The 27,331-nt window shown below is 39.6% G+C and overlaps 1 pseudogene; it reads right to left on the bottom strand.

Moving 5' to 3' along the window:
* The window catches only part of LOC122814244, a 65,514-nt pseudogene extending 39,659 nt beyond the window's left edge, over window positions 1-25,855 (bottom strand).
* Between the last annotated feature and the right edge of the window lie 1,476 nt (window positions 25,856-27,331).

Genomic DNA, 27,331 nt, shown 5'->3' with positions numbered 1-27,331 from the left:
TATCAGAGCTGGAACAAAAATCAGAAGACAGAAAAAGGATGTTCTGTCAATATGTGGACAATTAATTGGAACACCAGTGTGTGTTTTAACAACACAGAGACAAGCAATTGTTATGTCAGTGTGTGTTCTAACAATGCAGGGACATGTAACTGGTATGTTAGTGTGTGCTCTGTCAACACAGAGACAAGTAATTGGTATATCAGAGTATGTGTGTGTGTGTGTGTGTGTGTGTGTGTGTGTGTGTGTGTGTGTGTGTGTGTGTGTGTGTGTGTATAAGAGAGAATGTGGGTGTCTCTGTGAACTAATTATAGGCTGCCAGTGGTGACTAACACAGGAAAATGCTGATTTGCCCTTGGGGTAGTAATGTGCAATCTAGACTTGTAAATTAGCTGATAGTGAGGTCTTTTCTCATTGTGGCTAATGTCTCTGAATTGCATTTTTCATGATTGCAGAAACAGAACCTTTAGACCACAGCTCTTAAGCAATGGGGTTCTTAATGAAGCTACAGGTCTGTAGTGAAACTTGGACTGCACAACCATTTTCTGATGCACAATGGATCAAAACAAATCATGTTATGTAGGATAGTGAGATCCAAATGAAAACAGAGAGGAAGGCAATGAACAGAATAAACTTCAGATGTCTCTAGGTTCATCTCAGACACATTTGCAGATTTTTTTTTAATTCTTATTTTTACTAAGCTAAGTATGCTAACTCTGGAGTTAAGTAATTACTAGGATCTTCATCTGTACTTGTTTGCCAATGTGTGATACTGATCAAACTGGACTTTTCTTGGGGTCACCTCAGGAACACTGTCCAGCTAATTTACTTACTCGGTGTCATGCAGTAAGCAAACAGTGGCCAGGGTGAATTAAAATCCAAAATTAGCCCTTTAACAGCTCATAGCCTTAAACCCATGTTAACTGTCAGCATTACTATTAAGGTATACCATTTAATTTGGTGGTTTGCTTAGAACTGCATTAATCTGTGCAAAATCTGCGTAAAATCTTGATTTTTACTTTGTTTATTTTCAGCTGTTTACAACTTTTGGTTTTCTGTTCAGCTTCTGACTTTTGTTGATTAATTGATTGTGCAAAAGTTTAGATCTTTAGATTTTCTAGAAAGGCAAAGACAACAAGCTCAATCACAGTGAAATTTCCAATTATTTCAGCAGAATGAGATATTACATTTCATCAGTCAAGAATAATAGTACTACAAGACTTCCCCAGTTATCTTCATTAAGAGGAGATAAATTTAAGAGATTTGTTATGGAAAAAATAAATATCTACAAATATATTTACCCAGCTATTTTTGGTGTTTTTGTAAAGGACTTACATGAAAGATTTCTAGCTTTCAAGATATAGAGAAGGGACTGGTTGTAATTAATATGCTGCCTTATCTGGAGAAATCAAAAACATGGGATATTTACTTAATGACAGTGGCTTATATTTATTTAGACATTTTCTTTTCCTTTTCTTTCTTTCTGCTTTGTTTTGTTGGGGGGGCACATAAAATAATTAGGAATAAATATAAAGTTATGGGTTTCTATTTCGTTTTTTTCAATTTTATAATAATTGAGTATTGTTTCATTAAATATAAATTAATTAAACCACTAATTAAAAATGGCAAGTTTTAAAATTTCTTGAAGAAATAGAAACAGATCTTTCATGTCTTCAATAAATAATTTAGCCAGTAATAAACATTATAGTCTTAGGCAATATAAGGCCTTTACACAAGTCTTTATACATTTTTCTGTTAATTAACCAGTAGGGTGTTGCTTTTGATTAAAAACTCTGAAATAAAGATTGTCAACAGATTTCTGGACAATAATAAAAATGCTTTTATTGAAATTGGAATATAAGAAATATAACTTTATTTTGGGCTGTATATATGCCCTGTTTAATAGGTATTCATAATTTCTGCTAGATTTAAACTATGGTTTAAAGCTCTTAATTAAAAAAGTCTTAAAAGAAAAAAAAAAAAAAATATATATATATATATATATATATATATATATATATATATATATATAAATTATAGGCAATTTCAATGTTAATTTAAAGGTTAAAAAAGTTAAATATAAGGGTAATGAAGCAAAATTGCAAGATTTTTTTAACTTGTTTTCAGCTGAGTTTTTGTGATCTTTAGAAATCTGTTGCAGTGAGGTTATACATATTTGGATTAAAAAAATAGGAAATTAGCCAGACTGGACTATTTTTTCCAGTCATATTTTCCATTATATTTTGGGAAAGAAGTGGTAATAAACCAAGAATCATATTGGATACTCTCCTATAAAACCAGATTTACATATGAATTACCCATCCAATCATCTTAGAAATGTTACCTTGATTAAGAAGTATGGGAAGTATATAAAGACAAAATTTTGAGGATTATCAAAAAATTTGGGACATTCAACAAAACAGACATAAAGCCTTTTCCCAACCAATGGGCAACATTCAATGCATTTATTTTTGTTCTATTAATACAATCATCAAATAGGTTAAAATTCAAGAGGAAAAACATTATGAAACTGTTAACAATACAATTGCAACTGATTTAAACTTTGAAAAATGTAAATTATGAAAATTATGTCAGTTGTAAATTAGAGATATTAAATGAAATTCAATATCAGAATATCAGAATAGCATGTTGCAATCAGCACATGTACATTTAGGAAATCTGTTTACTTTGATGAAAAATTGTGGGTAGGGTCTTTATTTACAAGCTATTATACTAGGACAAGTAATCTTTATTTATTCATAACATTAAAATTCCAAACTGGATTACTTTAGATTCAAATAATATTTTAGAGGATTTTTAATATTTTATAAACATTTTATGAGAATTTCAAATGCTTTATCTACACAAGATCATTTTCTACAACATGTTAATCCTGGTAGTCTTTGCAATTATAGTTGTAATTCAAGATGTTCAGCCCTCTCTTTTCTCAAAATGTTTTGAATTAACTTAACTAATCCATTTCTTTCATTTTTTCTCTGTCTTTTTTTCAGCCTTTGATTTCAAACTGCATCCCACAAAAACATACCAGGAAACAAACTGCTACCCTTAAAACACCAAACCGCTGCTGCCATCTTCAGAGAAATCACAATTAACAGACCCTAATAGCTAATGCTGCTCTGCAAGGACATTATTTTATGTAGGTTTTGTGTGTTTCTACAGATTATATTTATTTAATTAGGCAAATAAATATTGCAGTTGTTTTTTACAGTGATCTAGTGACCCCCTACCCACCTGTACTAGGTTTCTGGTCCCATTAATTTCATTTCTCTTCCATACTATATCGTAAACAGAAGCCAGTGCCCTTGTAAAGAAACACATATACTAATATAAAAATATACAGTTTTACTTACTCTTTTAAAGCCTTTTCCTCTCTTTATTTCTATAACCTGACCGAGTACTTAATTTTGTAATGACAAAACCACAGTCTGCTTCAATAAGAAATGTAAAATAAGCACTCCCTTGGAATAGTTTATTATCTTTACTTACTGGCACACTATATTTTTCTGGCTGTGTTCAAGTCCACCTCACCCCCCCCATTTCTTACACTTCTTCCATACTTGCCCTAACTCCAACATTAGTCACCCCTCATCTATCACTACCACCATGCAATCTATCATATATACACCTTTCTAAACTCCAGCCACACTACTCAGAATCCTCCCACTTCTATATCCAAAACACTTACTTCCATGTTTCTGCCACTTCTCTTCCCTAAATCTCATATTTTACAAACTACTACATCTACTACCTGCTTGACATAACTAAACTTTCCTTTATTCCTTCTTTTTCCCCATCATCTTTTCTTTTTCATTTAAAACATGTACAATTCCTCCCTACCCAGCCATAAATTCAAGATGCACTATTCACTTTCCATAATTCTTCTATATCTCATACTCTTCATAGTTTACACCTTAGCCTTCCTCTTTGACCTACACAGCCTTAACCATGTTATTTCCTACCATACTATCATTCTCTTTCTCCTAGACTATAACACAATGTATCATTCCCTAACAGCACTAAACAACATCCCTACTACTACCACCCCAAGGTCCTACTATAATTTTATCAAAAGCTACCATGGCATTTATCCTTCCTTATACAACCTAGTTCCTTGGCTATACTTTAAACACAACATACTACACTGCCATATCACAATCTATAGCATTCAACTTCCCCAGTGAAAAATTGAAACAGATATTATATCACAATTGTATGCCTCTAAAATTGTTTAGTGTGGTGACAGCCACCAAATCCCAGGTCTTCTTAACCAGCCTCATAATGCAGATTAAATTATGTCCTCCACAAAATCGCATGCATTTCACAAGATGTCACAGCCACCCCCTATTCTCAGCTCAACCCATTTCTCGACCTCTGACTTACAAAACCTCTCTTCTCAACCTCATAACCCCACCTCTGATAATCCTCCTGCAGTAACATCTAACCCCATTTCATCTTAATCTCATCATCTCTCATGTCTTCTGTTCAACCTAAAAAAATGAATCTTATCATCTAAAGCATCTGTAACAAAATTGCTGAACTACATGCCTTCATATCACAGTCTACTTCAGACATCCTAGCCATTACCAAAACCTATCTCAAATCTAGCATAAGCGATAGAGACTCGCAACCCTAAGGGCTATAATATAATCAGAGTCAATAGTCTTCTAAAGAAAGCAAGTGGAATAGCCTTACTATATCCAAACTCATACGTACATAGTCAACTCATACTCTAAATCTATCCCAAAATTCTAACAGGCTGAAATATGTATCGTTTTCATAAACATAAATAAGACTTGAAACCTTTGCCTTATGTCACTATCTATTCCCCTGGCAACAATATAGCCATACTGGAATAGATACTCTCAGCCATATCTGCTAAATTTATTTATTATTTATTTATTTACCAGGAAATTCCAACTGGACGCAGGTCCTTTTCAGCGGATGCCTGAGGAGAAAAGCTCCACATCATGTACATGATAAATAGAGATACAAAGTTACAGAAATAGTAAACAACATTACAGGTTGTTGGCTTTAATACAATAACAAGATATTAAGTATCAACAGTATATACAGTAAATGTAAGTTAAAATAGTTTCTTGTCATTTATAATATTAGTAACAAAGTTGTCAGACAAGATTTTAAAGTATGTAAAGACAACTAGCTAATTCTGACTGTGGTTAGTAGTGGTGGTAGTAGAGTTGGGTTAAGAGTCTAGGTGGGGGGGTAAGGGTGGGGGTGTTAGTCTGGATTAGAACAAGGACAAAGCCATTGCAAATTTAAGTGGAATTTGAGCACATTCTTGAAAAGGGCTGTGGAAGAGTTGTTAGGATAGAGTGTGGAAGATTGTTCCAAAGTTTTAGATAGATACATGAATATGGGCTCTCCTACTGAGTTTGGGTTTTTTAACAGTGTGAGTTGATTTTTGTTTTTGGATCTTAGGGACCTAGGGAGTGTGGAGTAGGAGAAGGGTTTGAAAACCCATGAATTCATTTTTTTTTGTTGCACCAATGCTCCAGTTCTCCTCCTCTCACCTCATGGTGTAGGCAACAGAGAAGCAAGAGAGACTAGAGACCAGATTTATTTTTTTTTTTTTTTTTTTTTTTTTTTTTGCTCAGACTGCACCTAAAAACCTAAAAAGTGAATTTCTAACTGATCTGTTTAAAAAAAAGTTTAAATTGCATTTGCGCTTTTTTTTTTTTTTTTTTTTTTTATTTTATTTTGCTTTTGTGTTTTTGTGTTGTATAACTGTTGTAGACTACATACTAAGGTACGCTAGCCTGTTTATAGCATTTACAGTGTTTTCTGTGTGTTTTTCTGCTGTTTCCTGAAAAAAACAAAAACAAAAAAAAATATTCTCTTTTCCCGCCTTTGCTGAACTAGATTAGTCCAGTTTTCAGGTTTTGCTGAATTCCGGACTGTGGTATAATTTCCTGTGTTGCCCATATCCTTACTTGGATAGGAGGAAGCTTCTCTGTTCACCAGTGAGAGTGGGGAGCTTTGAGCAGCCTATCTGTCCCTGGAGGAGTGGTCTCAGCATGAAACTAGTAGTTTATTTGCTGTTTTGGGTCAATTCCTATCTCTTTCAGTTTCCCTGCTTTAAAACCCGCATTTGCGTGGTTTTGCAAGATTTTGCGCATAGCGTAGCATCGGGCAGCACCGCTTAAACGGGTTTAAACTATTCCCGGCTCCACAAAGTCTGCTTCTCACTTTTTCCCTTAGAACTGTTCTAAATCTCAAAGTAAGCACCCTATTTTCATTCTAAAGCCCTGCAGTTGCTCGTATAAGTAATCTTATAAGTAAGCACTAATAAACTAAAGCATTACACCCTCTTATACTCCCTTTAAGTACTTGGCTCCCTATTAGTCCTTTTTGATCAGTCAAAAAGTAGTTCCTTATACTATTCTGACATGTCCAAAAGTCAGTCTTGGGTTTACTCTCCAGTCCAGCTGGTGAATCTGGGAATCCTGAAGCAATGTTACAACTGCCTTATGTACACAGACCACCCTCTCCTCCTCCCAACAAGCTCAAATATATGTGAGAGATGCAATTATATAGCCAAACTGGAGGCTGAGCTCTCTCAACCTAGTACTGGTGCAGTCAGTCAGGAGGAGAAGGTAATCACACACACCACAAATCCAGTCTCACATAGACCTATCGCAACAGCAAACCAAACACATAAACACACAAAAACATACTCAGAGGCTCTAAATAAAAATCTGCCAAAGCAGCAGAGACCTCCAAAGCAGACATCCAAGCAACCGCTACCCCACAACAATACCCACGTATCACATAATTCACAAAGTCAGTGTGCCACACAGTCACAGCCCTTAAGGCTAAACAACACACCTAATACACTTGTAATAGGTGACTCTATTGTCAGACACACTGTAGTCCCACTCACCAGGCTGAACAAGGAGAAGGTCACTGTAAGCTGTCTGTCAGGTGCCAGGATCTGCCACATAACACAAGCACTCAGGTCACTCCAAAGCAAGTACAAATATGACTCCATCATTGTCCATGCTGGTGTGAATGACCTGAGATGTACCTCCCTGGACCATGCTGGTATGAATGACCTGAGATGTACCTCCCTGGACTACATGAAAAGAGACATAGAGGAGCTCTCTGATTATGTAGCCCAGGCCGGTATGACCCTGACCTTGAGTAGCATCTTACCTCACCAAGAATGATGCCACAGTATAAAGACAAACTGATCAATTTTAACAATTGGTTAAAGTATTGATGTCATTCAAAGGGGATCCAGTCTCTGTCAGCCTGGGATGGCATGCTCGACAAGCCACGTTGCTTTGCTAGGGATGGCTTGCACCTGTCACCCCTAGGCTTTCAGATACTGGCTAAGGCTCTTGCCACCCCCATAGTGCCTTTTTAGGCAAGGCTCAAAAGACAAACCCACCTCCATAGACAACACAAGGAAAAAGAAACTAAGGGTAATGCTGCTCAATGCCAGAAGTCTAAACCTCAAGATGCACGTGCTCAAGGCTCTCCTCAGTATGGAGAATATCAATATTTGTGCAGTAACAGAAACCTAGTTCAAAGCTCCTGAGAGCACCCCAGCACTACCAGGTTATACCTCATGCCATGCTTTTCAGCCCCAAAACTCAGACCGAACCACAAAAGGAGGGGGAGTATCCATATTCATCAAAGATACCCACACCTCCAGGTTAATGGCACTGCACGAAGCATCAGAGACCATCCACATGCAACTAACAGTAGGCAAAACTGCCTTTCAGTTTGTAGCCTGCTACAGACCACCTTCCCAAACTCAGGAACCCCACTCAGCTTTCCTGAGAACAATGTAGAATATGAAGGTCTGTCCAAACACCATTATATTGGGTGACTTCAACTACCCAAACAGAGACTGGGAGCACTACTCAAGCTCCAACACCCTCGCCCAATGGTTCCTGGAATTTATAAACTCAAATGCTATGGAACAACTGGTCACCACTCACACATGAGGGGAAATCATATTGGACCTGATCATCACCAAGATGGGGACTCTATGTCCCATACTAGAGGTATACCCCTCATTGGTAAGATCTGACCATAAATTAATCTCACTGGACATCCATATCCCGTCCCCACCCCCAGCCAAGGAAACCACGGTGAAGAACTTCTCAAAAGCAAACATCACACTTCTCAAAACTGAGGTGGAATCCTTCAAAGCCCCCAGGCCAGTGGAAAATACGGCCCAAACTGCAGAATCCTTTACAAACGCATTCTATGGACACCTACAGGAATGCATTGATCGTGCTATCCCAAATAAAACCAAGACTCACTCCTCCAAAGGCAGGAGACCTGTCTGGTGGACCCCAGCCATAAATTAGCTATACAAAAGAAGGAGGAAGCTACTACATGATAGAGCAAAGTCCCAAAAAGGGAAGGCATTTCTGATCAGTACTAGCAAGAAACTACTTTCCCTCATAAATTCATCTAAGGCCAGCATTGAAAGAAAAATTGCACAAGATGCTAAAGATAATCACAAGGCCTTCTTCAGTTATGTCAGGAACCTGGGTGGCAACTCCCAGATATGCTCTGAGTTAGTGCAAAATGACAAAAAATACACTGAACCCGCAGACATTGCCAACATCCTGGCAGACAGGTTCAGTGCAAACCCCAAAAGAGCAAATGTCTATCCCAACAGAGTGTAGCCTCCCTGACATCACAGATGCACAGGTGAGAGCTGCCCTCTCCAAAGCAAAAAACACAGGATCAATGGGACAGGACAGTGTTCCGGGCTGCTACTTACATGAGCTCCAAGAAGAACTGAACCCTCACATAAAGTGACTGTTCAATCTCAGCCTTACTACAGGATATGTACCCAAGGAATGGCATACATCAACAGTGGTCCCACTCCACAAAGGTGGTATTATAACGGACCCCAGAAACTATCGCCCTATAAGCCTGACTAGCCTGGTCTGCAAAGCTATGGAGCGTATCATCATGGAACTCATAAACAGAGACATTGGGAACCTCCAAACACTGGATCCTACCCAATTCGGCTTTGTTAAGGGCAGATCTTGCCTCTTGAACCTGGTCGACTTCTTTGAAACAGTCACCAAGGCCATCGATGAAGGGAAGGTGGTCCACACAGCCTACCTGGACCTCGCAAAAGCCTTCGACACAATACCCCACTCGGGCATCGTAAATAAGCTCACCAGCTTAAATATCAACCCCTATGTCACAAGATGGGTTCCAAACTGGCTCAGGGATAGAACCCACATGGTCGGAATTGCAGGTGCCACGTCAGACTCTAAACCAGTTATAAGCGGCATCTCACAAGGCTCAGTCCTGGGACTTCTCTTGTTCAGTATATATTTCTCTGAGGTACAGGCTAACACAGGAGGACTATGGCTGACCAAGTTCTCAGATGACTGCAAACTGGGTGTCATAATCGACTTGCCGACTGACACAAGCATTCTTCAAAAGGGTCTCACAGAGACGGATAACTGGTGCCAGAGCCATGGCCTAAAGCTAAATGCCAAAAAGTGCATAGTCATCCCCTATGGGAAAAACAAAGTGCCCACAAATTACCACATAGGTGGTAATCCATTAAGTATGGAAGAAGTAATTAGGGATTTGGGGACCCATGTAGATAGTAATCTCTCCTTTGACAATCACATTGCCAAAGTGGTTAGAAAGACCTTCTATATAGCCCACCTTATCACGAAAGGGTTCACATCTAGATCAAGAGAGGTCATTGTGCCCCTCTACTCATCACTCATTAGGCCCATAATTGAATACAATGCCCCATTTGGGATGTACCTTACCCGACACTTGCAGCAACTGGAAAGACCCCAAAAGTACCTCACCAAGAGGATCAATGGACTCAAACAGATGCCCTATGCAGTTAGGCTAAAGAAACTCCAGCTCTACTCAGTTGCTTACTGCCTACTCATAGGCGATCTGTGCCTGACGTATAAAGCCATGTCCAACCCAGAATTAATGGACATGCTCCACCTCAGGAAATCCAAATCCCTTATTGCTACACACTCCAGGGACGTAAACCTCAGCAAAGAAATAAATAGGACATGCTGGAGGGACATATTCATATCCCAGAGGCTCCCCTCACTCTGGAACAAAATCCCAATCCATGTTAGGCAGAGCCCCTCAATGACCCTCTTCAAGAGAATCTTGACAAGTGGATGGGAGATCATAGGTTTACCTCTGGGATCTCTTCTGTGTCCCTACTAGACAGAGGCACAGTAAACTAACCTTAAAAGGGCTATCTTCTGTGACCTACTATACAGAGGCACAGTCAACTAATCTAAAAGGCTGGTGAAAGCCAAACACACTCTGGCTAGGCTTATAAATGCCTTAGGGCAGATAGCCTAGTATCAACTTATGAACCTATGAACCTATGAAGGGAAGGGATGATTTCATTTACTAAGGAAGCTACCATATTTTGCAATGTTAACCTTAACTGGCTGAACCAGACTCTCGACTATCCATCCTCAAGCATAAGCCTTTTTGGGTTTGCCCAATTTATAAAAAGTTCAATCAGATATAATAGAACCCATGACAAAGGCACAATTCTTGATTGGATGATGGCTTCTGATGGAAGTAAATTCAGTTCTGTAGGAACTGTTCTAGACTCTCTAAGTGACCACCTTCCTGCTTACAACCGTACACTCATCACTCATCTGGTTAAAACACATGAATTTAGAATGACACATGATCTCTCTATATTAAAAGCCATAACCTGGTCAACATTAAAATACTCCCATTAGATGAGGCTGTTAATAACTTCAGTAAAATATTTCTAAACAATCTAAATAGCTTTACTCTTCTATATATACAAGGAGAAATGCCCAATAATTCTCCTTGGCTTTCTCCACAAAGCAAAAACATAATGATCAATAGTGACAAAGCATGGAAGGAATGAAAAAGACACAAAACAAAATAGCTCATTCAAATTTTCTGGTGACTGCATAACCAGGTTAAAAAACAAAACAAGTAAATAATGATGACAAACAATTTTACTCACTCCTCCAAACCAACAATAAAAATAATTCCCAAAAGTTCTCAGATGAGTCCTGGATCAAAAAAAGAACCCAGCCCATCTCCTAACAGCCCCCTATAGAAAACTACAGCAATATTCAACACTTATTGAAGGCATATCCACCCCAACCAAAAACTCACCTCCTTCCTCATGACCATCACCTCTAACATCTTCCAATTCTCATTCTACTTCCCACAGCAACCCCCTCACAACACCTGTCATCTACCACTACCACCTACACTCCCTGCAGGTCCCCTTTCACACTCTATCTAAGCTTTCAACAAACAGTCCATTAATACAAATTCTCCCTCCTTTAGTATAACAACTTCTATTCAAACTGGAAAAAAACTAATCACTTTAAATCCTCCCTCCTTTATCCTAACATATGTCCCCACTGTTATTATAAACAAAATCTTGTTAAGCTCAAACCTGTTCCACCTCTGCTGACAACCTCCACTGGAATACCTTAGAATAACAACTGGGGCAAAAGCCTGAAAAGTAAGTATCTTAATCAACAGATCTATTTTTGAAGCGTATGCTCCTTTCCTATGGAAAAAGTCACATACCCCCAGCATAAAGGTGCTAATTTAACTGATGTATCCAATTCTAAATCAAATGCAATATTGTCATCTATGTAAAACATCCCAGAAAAGAGCATACACAAACAACTTCACTAATACATCCATCAAAACCAACTCATAACCCACTACTCAACATGGCTTCCAGCCTGCCAACAGCAAAATCTCTGCCCTACAATGTTTCATGGACCTGTAAATGAAGCCAGGGACTCAGGCAAATTTCTCTGCTCTTTAGTATTCTCTCTAAGGCTTTTGACATTGGAGTCTCACTACAAACTCATACATCTGTCCAATATTGGCTTTTCACCTACCACACACAAATGGTTCTACAGCTTCCTGTCTTAATAGGTATCAATCTGTAAAATGGCAAGGCACTCTTTCTCCAGAGCTACCTAATACCATGGTTGTTTTACAATGCTCGGTACTTGGTTCCCTGCCCTTTAACATCTTCTTCTACAATCTTCACACACCCTCTGGTCAAGCCTCTCACTTAATATGCAGCTGACTCTACACTTGCTCCTCCAATGACCTGTTACATCTTCAACTAACTTTACAAGACATCTTTACATTCACAGAAACTCGACTTACTAATGCTCAACTATTGACTTCAAAAAATCATTCTAAAAAAAACCCAATTATCATGGAACAATACTAAATAGAAAGTAGTCTCCCAAACAAAAGGAATAAGATTGTAAGATGGATAACAGGTGACAATCTCAAATTTGAGCTTAATGTTCAAAATAATATAAAAAACACCAAAACATTCGAATGCTGTATAGACACATCCACTTTCTGAACACCTGCACTAAAGCTGCCCTTGTTATAATGTACTTATTTCCTTCACTACTATATAGAGTGTCAACCCTCCCCAACATATAACCCTCTCTAAAAGCTGAACTTGAAGTATGCTATAATAAATTCACAACATTTGCAGCTTATGCAACCATTATACCCACCACTACCTTGCATGCAAACTCACATTTCCCAATCATTCTAACTTATTTGCAACCTCTTATTACATATAATATTTATAAACCATCAGCCTGCCCTGACAGTGATATACTCATCAGCAATCACAAACATCTCCAATCAAATGTCAAGCAATTCCTCAGCCGTCCACAATCCAAACCAATCCCCTGGACACAGCTTCCACTCATACTTTATAGCCAAAGGTTGGAACTTCATACCACCTCTGTCCATTAGATAGAACTCAAACCATCACTTATTCAAACTCACACTAAAAGAGTTCTTTATCTAAATCTTGGTTCTGCTCATGTTCCACTCCTGAATAAACTGTCTCCCACCACTATACTATCCCATTTCATTGTCAACTTTTTTAGCCCATACTCTTCAGAATGTTGTACTCCTACTCATTAAGATTTCAAAAGTCATATATCAAAGCTTTTATAATATTTATTGTCTCAGCTGTTCTGTATTTAAACTTTTCTGCTAAATATTTGCCTCAGCTCCTACCTAACAACAAAATTGCTGTGTTTATGTTTGGTTATTTCTAATGTTTTCTTGTTTGCATTGATTTGCTTTTCTCTTTGACTTGATTCCTTGTCAGCACACACACACATTACCTCTCACACAAAACAAGGTCACAACACATAACCCCACATGTGCGAAGGTACTCAATAGAAGCTTACCAAAAGATCAGAGACCTCCCAAAAGCAAACCACTTGTACATACTGCAAAGCAAATAGAATCCAGTACACATATCAAAACACACACCAGTGTCCCAGCAAATAAGCCCATAAAGCAAAACACCTCAAAACTAAATGTTCTGGTCATAGGTGACTCTATAGTGAGAAACACAGATGTCCCCCTCACCAGACTGGACAAGGAGAAGGTCATGGTCAGCTGCCTGTCAGGTGCCATGATCTGTCAAATTACACACGCACTCAAGTCACAACAACAATTACCCTTATGACTCTGTCGTAGTACATGTTGGGGTGAATGAGTTGAGATGTACCTCTCTGGACTATATGAAGAGAGACGTGACTGAACTTTCAAATTATGTGTCCCAGGAAGGTATGTCCTTATCTTTAAACAACATTCCACCTTCACCCCAAATGATGCTACAATATAGACAAAAAATGATTGACTTCAACAATTTTCTTAGCTTCTAATGTCAATCCGGGGGATCAAGTATCTATCAGCCTGGGAAGGTATGGTTGACAGACCACATTGCTTTGCCAGAGATTGTCTTCACCTATTTCCTCTAGGCTTTCAGACAGTAGTAAATGTGCTTGCCGCCCCCATAGTGCCTTTTTTAGGCAATGTAAAAACAACAAAATTTCTGACATAAACAAATCCACTTGAGACAGACTCAAGGTTGTGCTGCTTAATGCTAGGAGCCTAAACAGGAAACTGCACTCCCTGGAAGCACTCCTCACCTTGAAAGATGCCGATGTCTGTGCAATCACTGAGACATGGTTCAAGGCCCCAGAGAGTGCACTGATCATGCAAGGCTACAATGCCTTCCAGACATTCAGATTGCAAACTGAGCATGAAATAACCAAAGGTGGAGGTGTATCTGTCTTCATTAAAGCTAACTATACCTAGAGACTGGTTAAACAGTATGACTCTCTTGGGCTACTCCCGGTCAAACTAACTATAGGTAAAACACCCTATCACATCATTGCTAGGTACAAGTCCCCCTCCATGAACCAAGAGAAGCACAGCGTCTACCTGGAGTTACTAGAGTCACTCACTGTACAGCTAAGCACTTTGGTCATGGGAGATTCCGACTATCCTTCCATCGACTAGGTGACATACATGACCACAAACATGCTCACCCTGAGCTTCCTGGACATTGTCAATACAAATGTCCTGGAACATCTAGTCTCCACCCCCACAAAGGGCTCAAATGTCCTCGATAGTACACACTGACATGGAGGGGGTCACTGCACTACCCCCCTGTGTGTTGCCCTCCCAGGTAACGTCAGGCCATAAATTTGTCTCATTCGAAGTGACAATCAGAACTGACACCCCCACAGGTGCAAAAAAAATTCTTCAAAGCAAACTACAGCCTACTAAGTGATGGTATAAAAAGTTTCAAATCCCATGCCAACGCAGCCAACAATGACTCCTATGCAGAGGAGTACACAAATGCCCTGCATAACCCCCTAAACAACTGTATAGACTTGGCTGTATTGGACTGGATCAAAACCAGGTCATCCCAAAAAAACAGACCACCTTGGCAGACCTCAAGTATAAATAAGTTGTATAACAAAAGGAAGAAACTGATGTCTAAGAACAAGAGGTAACTTACTCAGCAGAAGAGGAATTTCTTCCACAGCTTGAACAAGCAAATCAACTATCTTGTAAAGTCCCCTAAAGCTAGCTACAAAGTTAAATTAGCATCCCTAGCTAAGGATAATCATAATGCTTTCTTTAATTACATCCGAAATCTAAAAGGGAATGCTCAGCTATGTGTGATAGTAGACGGTACCTCTCATAGTGACCCTGAGAAAATTGCCAACCTGCTAGTTGATAGATTTGGTGCAAGCTTCACCTTCCTATCCCCACCCATCCTACCTCAAAGAATACCTGACACCAGTCCTCTACTTAGTATCTCCAAAGAGCAGGTCATATCCCCTCTCTTCAAGGCCAAAAACACAGCCTCTATGGGACTAGATAACATCTCAGTCTGCTTACTAAATCTAAAGCAAGACCTAGTGGAACCACTTGGCACTCTCTTTAACTTCAGCCTGAATATTGGCTTTGTTCTAGCAGAGTGGAGAACAGCAACAGTAATCCCCATGAACAAAGGGGGTCCATCAACTAACCAGGGAACTATAGACACATAAGTTTAACCAGCCTTATCTGCAAGGTCATGGAAAGAATCATCATAGACCTTATCAACAAAGACATAGGTGACCCTCAAACTCTTGACCTGACTTAGTTTGGCTTCATTAATTGTAGATCATGCTTACTGAACCTGGTGGAGTTCTTTGAAAATATCACTAAAACCCTGGATGAAGTAAAAACAGTACACACTCCCTATCTTTAATTAACCAAGGCTTTTGACACAATCCCCAACTCAGGTATCATTGAGACATTCAGCCAGCTGGGAATTAACCCATATATCATTGTATGGGTAGCAAACTGACTCACTGACAGAACACATACTGTCAAAGCTGGGATTCCACATTAACCAGTAAACCGTTACCAGTGGCATACCACAAAAATCTGTGCTGGGCCCTCTACTGATTGGAATCTATTTCTTGGAGGTCCAGGTAAAAGTAGATGGCCAGTTGCAATGCTTACCAAGTTTGATGATGATTGCAAACTGGGTGGAATCTTTGAGTTCCCAAAAGATGTTAACATATTACAAAAGAGGCTAACACAGACAAATGGCTGGTGCCAAAGCCATGGACTAAAACTAAATGCAAAAAAGTTCATTATTACCCCTTTTGCAAAGAGGAACCCCTGCAAATTACAATGATGAAAGCACTCCCCTAAACTCAAACCCAATTGTGCAAGATTTGGGGACATAGGTTGATAGCAGTCTAGACTTTGATCACCATGTGTCGACAGTAGTAAGGAAAGCCTTCTACATTGTGCATCTCATATGTAAGGGCACTGCATCTAATACTAAGGATGTTATAAGAAAGTGCACATGAAACACACGTGGTCCCGTAAAATGCTCCAAGCCTTTTAACAGTTGAGAGAAGTAGTATTGAGGTACACTCATTAATGCCCAGATAAGTAGTTGCGTTTAATTTAATGCATTTAATTTAATCTTCAATATTAACTCCTTATATTCAAGCTCTCTTTCCCAATTACCACCCCTAAAATATATTCCTACTGTGTCCAAATTGCCAAATTTAGAACCAGTACATTTAGTACATTTTAAAATGTGCTTATATAAAGCATTATTAGTGTTTTGGTTTTTAATATCATATTTGTACTAGTAAATACATTTGTTCAAATTTCTGTCAGTCTTATCAACATAAAATGCTTCACAGGCTGAGCAATTTTTTTATGTAAACAACCCACTGTGTTAGACAATTCCCATTCCTTAGATAGACAATAGTCTCATTACTGGTGCCAAAAGAAATGTTATTTGTTATTTCCCACTAAAGTGCCTTTACAGTAACTGCACCTTTCATATTTGTTTGTACCTTTAATCTTATTTGGGAAGTTAGTTGTTCCTACTCTCTTTTTCTCTAAATAACCCTTAATGTTTCTACCAGTCTTGTAAGCAAAATGTGGTTCATCCCCAACAACAGTCAACAAATCTAGATTAGTATCCCAAACCTTTCAATTTCTCCTAAAATATAGGAAAGTGGAATCAAGAAACCTCTATAGGAATGAGAATTATGAACTTTCTAGCTTTATGGAAAAGATATAAAGTTCATTTTAGATAATTTAGAAACTGAGAGATACAGCAGAAGACTTACTATAGAGTATATTTGATTCCATACGAACTGAAATATTTAACATCTGGATTCTGCTTGCATGGGTGTGGAGAAATTAAAAAATTGTACCATGTGTGGTGGTCCTGTTTGGGTGGGGGGAAATTAAATATTTGGTTAATTTAATTATTAATAATAAGTGTACAGTTCTGTTTAGTCTCTGGATTTTGTGTATCTTTCCAAAAATGGAATCTGAAATTTCCAAGATTATTTCTGTTCCTACTATGGTTACCAAAAGACTTCTTTTGATGCACTGGAATCAACAAATTTCTGCAAAGTTTGACTTTTCATTTTCCACTAGATAGTTGGTGGATATTGCACAGTGGCACAGTGGATAGCATTGTTACCTCACAGTAAAAGGTTTCCTGGTTTGATTCTCTGCTGGAATGCCTTCTGTGCAGAGTCTGCATGTCCTCCCAGTGTTCATGTGGGTTTGCTCCGGGTGCTCAATGTTCCTCCCACATTCCAAAGACATGTGATAGGTGGATTGGACACTCTAAATTGGCCATAGGTATGAGTATGCATTTGACTGCATGGTGCGGAAGAACAACCATGGTAGAGCTAGCCACCCAGTGGTATAAACCTTGGATCCAGATGATTGAGACTGTTTCAGTGACACCTCAATCCCATGTTCAAAAATGGTAAAAAACGGTTTGTGGGTGGCTATATGGATGTCTTGAATAACTATTAAATAAGTGAAATGATTAATTGCCTTTTTTTCTACCCTGGTGATGTGGTGTGGGGAAGGGTTATGCAGGAGATTATGTGAAATTAGCATGTATTTTTACATTGAATAAATAACCAAAGAGTTGGCTATTTAATCATCAAATTTGTATGGAATTGAAATAAAAAAAAATGATTGAAAAGGGTATTTAAGAAAGGAACCTCTGAGGTGTCTCCAACTTCCTAGTATGTCTAATACGATATATATCTCAAAGTGTATAATATACAGGGATAAGGACTCCTTTGGATCTAGTGGTAATATTCTTTATGATCAGCTATGCCAGGTGGTTAGATTTCCTAACCACTGTAACAACATCATGATTAAAAGAGAGGGATTTATTTACCCATGTTCTAAGGTATCTTACATCATCTTTATTTTAAAGTGGGGTGTTGTTTATACCATAATCTTAGATTGCACCTGACACTCTCACCATGTGATTTCTATCACTTAGCAGTTTTTCTCCAACTAACTACACAGGGATCAGCTTGGGGCACATTTAGCATGTTAATTATGTTAGGATGTGTTTTAGTGTCAAATAGTTTGATGATGTCAAGATATGCTGTCATCAGGTTGTGTCACGTGTCACTCTCTTAGAAATAGATTCACTAGAAAAGATATACCCTTGACAAACCCAAACTGATGGGGGTCAAGTCTTATAGTATTTTTAATATTGTAGTTTATGATGTCAGTTATAACATATTCAGTGACCTTAGAGATGGGGCTGGTAGGACAATGGGTCTGTAGTTTCTGGATTCCATGCTGAGGCCACCCTTGTAAAGTGTCATCACCACTGCTATGTGCCATACCTCTTAGGCAAAGCCAGTGATAAACTCAGATTGAGTAGGAGGGGGTTCACCAGTGTATTCTAATGACGTGCTAGTGACATTCCTTCATTGAAGAACTACATCATAGAATACATGATAGTTTTACTCACTTAAGAAGAATGTTATCCATTAGCAGGCTGTGCTACAAGTGTGACCTCTTCATTTAGGACTAAGTTAAGTCACTGTAAGCTGTTTCTACCTTAGTAGAATACCTCCAATAGTTAACTATTATACTGCATTTTAGGTACTTACTAATATATGATATTCTGTACTCAGAAGAATCTATCAAGGAAAAGAAGCATGTACATTTTTTGTAATCATAATAATTCATTAAGAACAACAACAAAAAAGAAAAAAAAAAAAACAGATGAATTCAGCAAACTAAATAGCACAAAATAAGTCTTATTTTCCGAATTTTCTACACATTTGGACTAAATTGAAGGTCAACCAGCTTGTCTTCCTTTAGTTGATAGTCTCTTGGCACTTTGTGTACTCAGGCAGTGTACCAGCAGATGCTCATGGACAGTGTGAACTACTACTTACCCCATCACAAAATACCTGTGAGAAATGCAAATATTTAACTAAGATGGAAGCATCTCTCACAATAAATGCACAACCTGTTGGCATCACACACCTCTACAGCACCCCACACAGATACGTGAAAAAAATAATATGCTGATGCTGTAAAAAAGTCATTGCCTAAGTCTCCAAGTTCAGCCAAGGCTAGATCTCAGTGGAAATTAAAAAACACATGACATACTGCCATATCTATAACTGAAAAATCTCATTCCAAATCAAGTATACTTAAACCCTGTACTAACAAAACTGCACTGGTGATTGGTGACCCTATAGGAAGACACACCAACTCTACTCTCAGAATGCTGGACAAAAATAAGTTGAATGTGAGTTATTCTTCAGGAGCCAAGATCTTTGATATCTCAAGTGCCCACAAGACAAAAGATGAACAAGTATGACTACAACACACTTGCGGCCCATATGGGTATAAAGGACCTGGTGTACATCACACTGATGGGTATGCATTGAGACTTTTCTGAGCTGTCTGTGTATGTCACCAGTGAAGGAAAGACTCTGGTACTGAGTGGAATCATAACTTCAGCAAGAATGGTGCCGAGGTATAAAGAAAAGGTGACTATTTCAAAAGGAGTCAGTATGGGAGAAACTGCTTCACAGCTGAATTTGCTTTGCCAAGGATAGCTTGCACCTTTAACTCCAGAGATTTTTCATCCAGATGAAAACTTTGCTGCCAACAAAGTGTCTTTAAGGCAGAATCCGTCTAATATAGCTTGTCCACTGAGCCGAGTTAGAAACTAGACCACATTGACTTGGCAACCTTTTGTTGTACAACAGCCATTGACAACCAATAATGATGCCACAGTAATTCAGATGCAACATATATAAACAATAACCATTAAACCATTACCTCAAGCTGGTTGGCATAACCCTGCCTGTTCCGTCTTCCACTACAGAAAATCGGGTGTGTATTCCAAACTATTTCAGACCTGGTGGTAAATACATCTAACTCATCCTTACAAGCCACATAGCTCTTGATGTGGCCCCTGGTCAAATCTGGTTCCAACTTGAGGAGAGTTGAGGCAACTGAAGAAGAACAGGAGGGAAAATAAGGGAGGGGGTGAAGCTGTAAGCCACCACCTGACCCTGAGATTGAGGGTTGGGAGGGAGGGTCGGCATGCCTGCTGAAGGACCTGGCAAGCAGAGTAGAACTCCCTTATACAGGGAGCACACCTCGTTACACCCACTGATGACAACTCATGAGCTTGTGGACAATGCACTGTTATAGGTAAGTCATTGTTGTCCATTGAGGCAAGTCAGAAAACACACAACATTGACTTTGCGAACTTTTGTTATATAATAACCACTGACAACCAGATGCCACAATACTTCAGATGATACATATAAAACCAATAACCATTAAATCATTGTCTCATGCCAGTTGGCATACCCCATCTGTTGTGGCTGCCACTAAAGGAAAAAACGAGTGTTTATTCCAAGCTACCTTGGACCTGGTGGCAAACAATTCTAACTCATCCTTACAAGCCACATACCCCTTGATGTGGCCACTGGTCACATTTAGGTCCAACTTGAGGAGAGCCGAGGACACTGAACAAGAGTGGGGGAAAACAAGGGTGGGGGGTGAAGCCATAAGGCGGCTGCTAATCTGGCATGTGTCATGCCATTCACACCCCAACAGCTGGCCTCGAAAAGGAGAATGTGGGACATGGGAGGAGCCAAGTTAAACTTTGAAAAACTCTTCAATAGAAAAACAATAGCCAAATTAAACAAATCAAAAACTATGTTATTAAAGTGAACATTGTGAAAATCATAAAAACCAGGCTCCGGCCTGTCAAGATCTCTGTTCTGAGTCACATGGAAACCAGTTTGACCAGCAGCCAACTGAACTCTATGGTTGAAGAAACGCCTGGCTCTCTTAATAGCATTAGACCATCTGACGACTTTCCAGTGAAATATCAGGATATTTACAGACCAGAACAAAAACAAATTCAGATACAACTGCCATAACTGATGATTATCAAACAGAATTCTGGCAAACAGGATTTTTTAGGAGCCTGAGCTAAACCATTACCCCAGAGGTGAATTACCACAATTCCGGGTAAGGCTTCCTCCATGGTAATCTTATACCAGATTTCCCAGAACTGAAATCAGCAGAGGTCAGGGAAGTCAAAAGAATGAACTGTACAACTGATATGATCAAAAGAACTTGAATGAACAGCCTGGCAGTCCAAGGCTCCGATTGTGGCTCTCTCAATAAAAGACTGCCCCAAGAGCTAAAGGACTTGTTTCCCTGCAACAGAAATAAAAATGAATACCTCATGTAAGACAAAAAGGCTGCAGACGCCCACCTTCCTGTTCTTTGAATGACCTTGACAGAATGCCCTTCCATGGCCAAGTCAGAGGTACTACATATCTAGAAAAAATGGGGTAGTGACCTTGTGGATAAATTCCTTGCCCTACCATGGCCTTCCCAAAAAATAAATTGATCTCCATCAGGTCAAAAGGCCTACCCTATTCCCACAAGAAAAACAGGCCTGACCTTTTCTTTGTGAAAGTAATATTATGTTGCAGTCTGACCTAATGCACTGGGCTAATGGTCATCCCCTGAGCCTTGTCTAAATGCACCTCCTGACCTTTCCCAGATTGATTGTTCTTAGATTTCTTTAGCCAGATCAGGATAAAATCACTGTGGATGATAAGGTCCTCCCAGCAAAGGTAAAGGAGTGGTTCATTGGCATGGAAGGGTCTATATTAGAATGATGAAACCTCACGCAAATCCCAAAAGGCCAACACATAAACAGCGAACCACATGAACACCGAACGTCCTTAAGTGCAAAATTCAAAATACCGAATTGCCATACTTGTCCACACCATGTTTAGTGAGGTAAAACGTCAGTAGCAGATTCTCTTATCTGGTATAGCTCCCTAACGTAAATGTGCAATAGTTACTGACCTTAGGGTTAGGTTGCGGGTTAAACTAAGTACATATATAGTAATACATTCATATTTCTTTTGTTTGGGTAGGCAGTATGCAGCGGGCGGAGGAGTTGGCCAATTATGGCAATTCGATATTTTGTATTTCATGCTTAAGGAAGTTTGTTGTTCTTGCGGTTCGCTGCGTATGTGTCGGCCTTTCAGGATTCGCATAAGTGAGGTTTCGGCATTCTAATATAGACCCGGCATGGAAGGCACCTACGTGCAAGGACATGAACAAAGCTGCTATTGTAACAAACATGAAAATCACCCAGTATCTTATGGAGACCTCGAATAACAGGAGGAAGGAGTTGGCTCCCAATTGGCTTTCTGGAATCTCAGGAAAGCCCCCAAATATTCTCAAGGCTCTTGAGTACCCTACCAATAACCCATTGGTCTGACACAGCCTGAAAGCCCAAAAAATGCTCCCGCCATCCTAAAGCTGCAAGGTGCACTCTGAGTTTTAGGTGTATCTTCTGCAGCAAACGGGGCCACTAAATATTGAAGTAACAAATGCACCCCCTCATGTCCTGGGACCAGAGACCAAAGACCTGTAGAAAACCTTGAAAACCTGAAGGAATGATGAGCATGCCTTCCTAGTATTGCTGGCCCAAGTGCTGGCCAAAAGCGATAATGCTAGTCTCCAATTAGCCAGACCCCTGCAGGAACTGAGTGCCCCTTGAATCTGAAGGCTTGGCCAGCTGGTGGAACTAGGTAAACTGAAAATGGGAGAGACTGTCAGCTATAGGGTTAAAATGATCAGGGACGTGAACACATGAGAATGACAAATTAATCTCCAGACTAAGCAAAACTAAAAGTCTGATAACTGAGTGGACTCACATGGACCTGGAAGAATGTTTATTGAGACTGTGCACCACCAATATATTGTTGTTGTTGTTGTGTCTTTTGGCTTTTCCCAGTTAGGGGGTCGCCACAGCGGAACTCCGGTCCGCTAATGTTTGGTAGTTGATTTTTACATGCTGAGTTACCAGCCTTGACGCACAACCTTCAGCAAAGGTACGCCCATTCACACGTCTCCATGCAGAAGACGCTCTAGCTGAGAATCGAACCAGACAGCATCTTACTGTGAGGCGACAACGCTACCGCAGCACCACCACCGTGGGTCTATATTGTATGAGTAAAAAATGATCCTCCTATTATGTAACCTGTCCTTCTATACCAAAACTGCCACCCAAATGGGAAACATTCCGAAAACATAATGTCTCTCCTCCTCTCCTTGGACCAGCTCACTAGCCACCTTTCAGCAAACCAGCTGCCTAGGAAATAACCCCATCATACCAGATTCCCATGCTGCATCAGTGAAAATCTCAAGGTCAGTGGAAGTAGTCCAAGGGGACTGCCAAAAGGAAACTCCATTTAATTGGCTCAAGAATGTGAACTAGAGTGAAAGGTCATCCTTGACACATCTGGTCAACAACACAAAGTAGTGCTTGGGTCTGTTACCCTTCAACAAGTCATAAACAGACCACAGAAAAGTCCTGTCTGGAGAGACTGCCCTGCAAGCAAAGTTTAGCAACCTGTGTAGCTGCATAATGTCTCCTGCACGAACTTTGCTGGAACTCAGAAATCTTCAAAGTAACTGACGGACTTGTTGAAGTTTGGGCAAAGGAAGCTTGAATGAATTATCAATGGTATCGACTTCCAAAGCCAGAAAAGTCAAGACTGTGCTTGGTCTTTTCTGATTTATTGCTGGCCAACACTACCCGTAACTAGGAACAAAGCCTTTTAAAAATAGACATGCCCTTTAAAGCATCATTCTGACCCTCACCCACTATCAGAAAATCATCTAGTAGTCGACTGCTGACTGGTAGGATGCTCACACTTGCCAGCACCAATATAAAGCTGTGCTAAATAGTTTGAATATCATACAAGCTACAAAGCACCCCACTAGCATTGCAGTATTTTAGCGTCAAACTGAAAATCTAAATAAGAACACCCTTCTTGCCACACAGGAAGAAGACAGAAAGTGGATTGTATATCTATCTCGCAGAGCCAGGAATCAGAATAGCCCATAATGACCTCCACTACCTGGTCCAAAGAGGAGCAGAATACCTTGTTCAGCTTGTTGTCAAAATCATTGACTGAACCACCTGCTGGGTGGGACAGATGATGAATTAACCTGAATTCACCCTCATGTTTCTTGGGGACCAGTCCAATGAGGGAATTTAAAAGCAGACCATGGGGGGGGGGTGGAAAAGCAGCTGATTAAACTGCCAGGCCATTGCTCATTTACTATCAACATAGCAGCAATATGTTCATGTCCTTTGATGGATGACAGATAATTAACTAACTTAGACTCTAACAGGGCTGTGGAATGAATAGGAAAGCCTTTGTAAAACCCTTTAAGAAGAATGACTGCTGAACTCTGATCTGCATAATCTGACAATAGGTAGTATAATCTATCTAGGCAAATGGGTGAATGAGTCCATCGTGGTACATTCCAGTCCTCTGTAATAGCCCTTCCCCCGTGTCCAAGAAAAGGTGGCTTAGGCCGAAAGGAGGTGTTGCTCCCCCCAATCTCTCCTTCTGCCTGAGAAGTGATAAAAAACATGCCTGTTCCTAGCAACTAACCCCCAGCACCTGGATGTAGGGTGACCATTCCCACATCCTGAACACAAGTAGAAGTATTTGCAAGGAAGCCAAATACATTTACTATGGTTGATGGCCAGAAAAACTTTGTATCCTTTGCATTAACTCCTCCATAAATCCTGTTAGCCATCTGCATATGTCAGTATGCCTTGACTCCCACCTGAGGGACTTATTGAGAGCTTTCAGTTTCCTAAAATGCAGATCATAGTTCAGCTAAAAAGAAGCCACATTTTGCATGATGGGCTTCCCTTATGGCCACAAGGTAATTTACTAAAGGCAAGGCCTAACTGGTGTCCTTCTTGATGATCATCCCCATAAACATAACAAAGCCAGTGACAAAGTATCTCAGTTCCTGACTGGTGTCCTGGTTGACACCTTCTTCCTGATGGTTGCTAAGACTGCCATCAAGTCCTTGCTGGACATATTATTGGCATCCAGGATATGCTTAATTTCCTCATTGTCCACTAGGTTGAAGATATCTGCAAGCTCTCTTTTGATAATCTGGTCTTTGATCTTGATGATAACATGTGCTATAATGTGAGAACATGGAGAAGTGGAACCTGAGATGCTAAGCGTTGCCATGGGGGCCAAGAATTAGGAAATACAATAATCCTGGTGAGGTAGGACCTCCCTCTCTGAACCACTGACCTCTTTGGACCCCGTACGCAAGTTGGGTGAGGATGGTTGAGCAACTTGGTGAGCATCAGTATCAATATTGTCTCCAGAACCCGGGGCTGCAGAGGCAGCAAAGCTTCTTTTTAGGCTAAGTCAAGCAATCTAACCCTCCCCTCTTCTGGCAAAGAATTTATAATCTCATATAAACAATCTTCAGAAGATTGACTTCAACCAATAATACTAAGCCCCGCTGATCAAACAGAGATGTTACCTTGTACTTCTAATGCTTTGGATGGGCAGAAAGGGGTGACCCTTTGGGCAGAGGCATCTCTACTGGCCTTCTGGCAAGCCTTCTTAGCCAGGGCTGGTCCTTCAGCTGCACCCTCTTCCACAGTCAGTTGTGGGCTATTCTTGGAATTTTGGCTCTGCTTAGCTGTCCCCACTGTTTCTAAGTCATATAGCAAGCCTTGAGCCTCCTGCAACAGATGAAGCCATCTTTCCTTAATTGACTGGACCATAGTGGAACATGAAAAATAGACAGGATTAACATAGGGAACAACAAAAATATAAAAAGGGAGGGTGAAGGAGAATGTGACAAACTAAAAACCAGTCAAAGTTCTAGTTAAAACTGACAACCCAGCAAATCTTAGATGCTATGCTACTGTGGGGTTCTATAATGTATAGCCCTCAAGATGTTTGCCTACCCATCACAGTGACTGACACAGTGACTAAGACTGTTGCTGGGGTACCAAAATGTCATGCTCCTGTCCTGCCACAATCACCTCTGCCCAAATACCAAGGATGTGCCCATCTTTTGCTGACTAAAGTAGGAAAACAAGCTAAATTAACAAATTCAGTGACAAGGTAGCAAATATATCCTCAAGAAATAACAGTCCAAAACCAGATAGTAGTGCAGGCAAATGGATACTTCAGCAACAAAATGAAAATGCAAAAATAAAAAAGAGAAGGCTCCAGACCACGGCACATAAAATCATAAAATCTTTAAAGAACAGAGTAAAAGGTGAGTACTTTAGCAGCCATAAGCTGCTTCATCAGACAATCATCACAGATAACCATCAACTATTTAAATTAGCATCAATCAATAAAGAAGTCAGTGCAATTAAGCCTGCAAAAGTTTTAAAGTACTAAAACACCCTAGTGTCATGACATATTCCATTTAGCAACTATGCATTACATAAAAATATAATAATGACATAAGCTGAAATGGCTCCAAATACAAAGATTTTATTTTGAAGCTTGCATCAGTTTAAATATAGTTCTGCGTGGGCTTAGAGTACTTAATATGCCCACATACGGCACTACATATAAACGGTTACTAAGTGACAACTAAATTTGGAGATGAGTTTTACTTATATGCATCTCCTTATAGATTTCTTCAAACCAGAAGAGGAATTACTTTTACACAACATAACCCAGCAGCAAACTGAACTGTATGGAAAATATCTACCCAATGTAGTCGATATAAAGGTGGACCACATCACTGAAATAATTAATGCATATGAACTTCAACTCCTTTCCTATAAGAAAAAGAAGATACAAAGGGATTCACATGATTTTGTGAATGGCTGTGTTTTTGCATGGCCCAAAGAGACTAATTATAGTTCCTCTCTACTTAGCATTTCTGCGGCCCCAGCAGATGTTACTGAAATAAAGAGTTTGGCAATACAGAATGCAGCCAGGAAGAAGGATAACTGGCAAAAGTTTAATTAACACACCTTATCCCATTAGAACCCCAAATTTTTGGGGATGATCAAAAAGCAGAGGCTGTCAAAAATGGAAAGCCTCAACGGAAGACGACCACATGTTAACTCTAAAAAGAATGTGGCAAGGACAGAATCATCTCTGATATGGAATATATCTAGATGGACACTTACTACAGATGAAATCAATGTACTTAACAAAGGTATGACATTTATATTTGCAAATAGAATGACTTTAACAGAGAATGTAAAAGAATTAAAAAGATTCACTCA

The sequence above is a fragment of the Protopterus annectens genome, chromosome 10.part0 (genome assembly GCF_019279795.1).
Source record: "Protopterus annectens isolate FY-2018-M chromosome 10.part0, PAN1.0, whole genome shotgun sequence".
NCBI classification, from domain to species: domain Eukaryota; kingdom Metazoa; phylum Chordata; order Ceratodontiformes; family Protopteridae; genus Protopterus; species Protopterus annectens.
Note: the sequence above shows the minus strand (reverse complement) of the source record. Positions and strands in the feature narration are given on the sequence as shown.